At 47.2% G+C, this 3622-nt stretch overlaps 1 long non-coding RNA gene across 1 annotated transcript; it reads left to right on the plus strand.

Annotated features, from left to right (window-relative positions):
* The first annotated feature begins 302 nt into the window (after positions 1-302).
* Positions 303-1325, plus strand: LOC121140380. The gene is made up of 2 exons (XR_005877188.1): positions 303-796; positions 940-1325. It is a non-coding gene; the product is annotated as an uncharacterized LOC121140380 (long non-coding RNA).
* Positions 1326-3622: the final 2297 nt, after the last annotated feature.

Consider the following 3622-nt stretch of genomic DNA (forward strand, 5'->3'; position numbering starts at 1 on the left):
AATGTTGTAGTGGATTATTATGTTGTCTAAAAACAGTCTTTTCGAGCCGTGAATGACACTTGTGAGAGTTTCGGCTATTTGCTTTGCAGCGCTTTCATTTCCATTCCGTTTGGAGTGATGGATTCTCTTTTCCACTGCCTCCCCTCTGCCTTCCTCTTGGCAGTGGGAAAAAAACTGACAGAGTGCCTTGAGGAGCTCTCAAGGCTCAGCCACTCAAAGTTCCCGAAGATTCTGGAAAATTCCACTCCTTCAGTTGTATCTGATTCTGTGTGTGTGTGTGTGTGTGTGTGTGTGTGTGTGTGTGTGTGTGTGTGAGAGAGAGAGAGAGAGAGAGAGAGAGAGAGAGAGAGAGAGAGAGAGAGAGAGAGAGAGAGCGCTAGCCTGAAGGGAGCCACAAAGGAGCCTGGCAGCCCTGGCCAGCTGCCATGGAGACAGCTTCTATAGAGAGGCATTTGAGAAGAAGCAGCTAGGGCCTGGGGGAGATGCTGGGGGACAAAGTAAAATCTTTATTGACCTGTGGCTTCTCACAACAAACCTGAATGTGCCCATGTGTCTTTCTAAACCTTCAATCTAATTTTTAATAGTTCACAATAAAAAAATCAAATATCTAGGGCATAGTATGTAATCACTTTAATTAATAAATAATTCCTCATGTATATGAGCAATTGTAGTGAAAATTCATCTGCTCTTCCACTTGTCGCTCTTAGTGTCTCTAGATCTTTTTTTTTCTGAGATGACCTTTCCTGCCCTATCCCACGGAAATGCCAAGATGGTCCATATACTGGCTAGTGTACAGGTAAGCCAAATGAAATCATATTATTCTATTCTTCAATATTTCACTGTTTAATGTAGAATTCTTCATTATTCATAATATACTTATCTTGGAGGTTATTCCAGAGCTTCTAAACAGGATTTATATTGTTGCCTTATTTTTAACAGCTTAGAGCACACCAATGGAAGACATCCCCAAGTTCACGTGTTCACACCCAAAAGCCGCATAGTGTACCTGGAGATGCCATCCACTTTATACGAACAGACTGTGTTTAGTTTGCTTCTGCTTGGTTTGCCAAGAATTTATGTTCATCTGAGAGTTGGTCTCATGAAGACGTCTGTTGGTACTGGTTATCATGGGAAGAGACAAAAGTTGTCTTCTGTCTTGCTCCGCCCCAACCCGCCCACCGTGAGGGTGGCAGGTCAGAGCACAGATTGAAGGGCACTTGAACCTTGACCATCAACTGGCTTGATGCCGTGCTGAGTTCTTCTCAGCCTCCTGACTTCATTGTATGGTGATTAAAAAAAAATAAAGTCCATACATGACACTGTCATTTAAAATAGTCCCGATTGTAAAGGGTTTCTAGCTTCCCTAAGTTTGTGCTTGAGTATCATGAAGCTTAGGAGAGTGTGGTGAGCCGCAGGGTTCCAGGGATTCCTGAAAAGACACAACCTTCTGCAGTGTCGGAAGGGTTCTTCTGCGACCCCACTGCCCGGAAACAACTAGTGCTGTGCTAGAAACCGGTTTCTGCCGTCTCCTCTGCGCTTCAAGGGCAGCTGCTTTCCCCAGGAACATAGTAAAACATGTGCACTCAGAGGCAAGTGGAAACCGTCACCGTTCTCGTTTTCGCTTTACAAGGAATGGAAGAGGAGGTTAGGATGACTCCTGGCTAGGCGTCTGGCTAAGACTGCTTTGGGAGAAGCATCTGCCTGTGACCGTCCTCTCTGTTGTGTACCCTGTCTTGCTGGCCAGGCTTCTAATTCACTCTCTGCTTTTCTGCCTCTGCTTCTTCCTGGCACCATTTACTCTGCCTGGAACCTTTCCGGTTCTACTCACCTTGCAAGGCCTAGGCGGAGGTGATGTCTTGGGAGCCATCCCCTAGTGACTTCCCTTCCCTTTCCTCCTCTTCCCCCTCCTCCTCCTTCTTCCTGTCCTTCTTTTGAGACAGGGTTTCTTTGTATTGCTTTGGAGGCTGTCCTGGAACTCGCTCAGTAGATCAGGCTGGCCTCAAACTCACAGAGACCCTCCTGTCTTTTCCTCCCAAGTGCTGGGACTAAAGGCTTGCACCACCATGGCTCCTGACTCTCTTTCTCCTGTGTGTGGGGAGGGAGGCTCTTTTCAAGGAGACCTCTTAGCACTAACTGCAGCAGACCCCAGTGCAAGCTTCGTACCCTTGCCCAGTGCAAACCTCACGGGGGTCCAAACAGACGGTGGCTGAAGAAACAACAGACTGGGACTCCAGAAGCCTGGAGCCTTCAGTGGCTTTCCAGCTTTTGGTTTGTTTGTTGTTTTGTCTTGTTGATGCTGTTTTTTTTTGTTTTTGCTTTTAATTTTTTAAAAAAGATTTATTTATTTATATTTCATGTGTATGAACATTTTGCTTGCTTGCTTGTGTGCATACTCGGTGCCACAGAGGACAAAAGTGGGCATCAAATTCCCTAGAACTGGAGTTACAGATGGTTGTGAGCCACTATATGGGTGCTGGGAACAGAACCTGGGTCCTCTGTAAGAACAGCAGGTGATTTTAACCATTGAGCAATTTCTCCAGACCACGCCTGAGACAGGATTTTTCTGTGAAGCCCTGGCTGTTCTAGAACTCTCTCTCTCTCTCTCTCTCTCTCTCTCTCTCTCTCTCTCTCTCTCTCTCTCTCTCTCTCTCTCTCTCTCTCGTAGATCAGGCTGGCCTCCAGCTCAGAAATCTGCCTACCCCTAACTCTGGTGTGCTAGGATTAAAGGAATATACCACCCTGCCTGACCCTGGTTTCATTCTTAAAACTCAGTATATAACTTTCATCAAATAGTCATTCATGTTAGACCAGTTTGGCTGGGGTGGTTCCGATGAAAATGGGGTAAGCTGGTTCCTGCACCCAGCTATCCTGTCCCCAAGTCAGCAGGGTTGAGCCTTGTCTGAGGAGGGATGTCCTGGACCTGGTCCTCCACAGCCAGTCACATCATGTACATGGATAAAAAGGGACATTTCCTACCCAGGGAGAACACAAGTTCACTTTTACATAGGCCAGCACAGGGATTTTTTCTTCCTGATAGTGCAGGAGATCCTAAGACACCCCTCCCCCCTCTCATCCCCCCCCCTCAGGGCTAGGACTCTGCCACTCAGCTATACCCCCAACCATTCTTTTCCTTTACATTTTTTTTGAGACAGGATCACTTTGAATTGCCCAGGCTAGCCTAGAACTTGCTCTGTAGCCCAGGCAGACATGGAACTCACAGTCCTCCTGCTTCAGCTCCTGAGTAGCTGAGATTGCAGGACTGTGCCAACAGGCCTGACTGCAATTTGTTTTCGTCTTTCTTTGCTCTTGACACTTCTCTGCACTTCATCTCCAGGCTCTGGGTGAGTAGTGTTACTCACCCCTTCCTTCCCATACTTCCTTTTATAGAGACCCTTTAATCCTTGCAGGCAATTGCTGCAAGCATCCGAGGAGTGGTCGAGTGGGCTGGGAAATAATCAGAGGCCCAAGGCTGCTGTAGGTGATGTGATGTTAGTTTGGTCTCACCCACACTCCCTCTGAGCTTTAGGTTTTCCATTCAAGCCCATGAATGCCACACCCCGGGCATTCCAGCTGAGCTCTCTTCTCTGTAGCCGAGCCAGAATCTTCAGACACCCAGAGGAAA

Source organism: Mesocricetus auratus, unplaced genomic scaffold (genome assembly GCF_017639785.1).
Source record: "Mesocricetus auratus isolate SY011 unplaced genomic scaffold, BCM_Maur_2.0 Super-Scaffold_100004, whole genome shotgun sequence".
In the NCBI taxonomy this organism is placed as follows: Eukaryota; Metazoa; Chordata; class Mammalia; order Rodentia; family Cricetidae; genus Mesocricetus; species Mesocricetus auratus.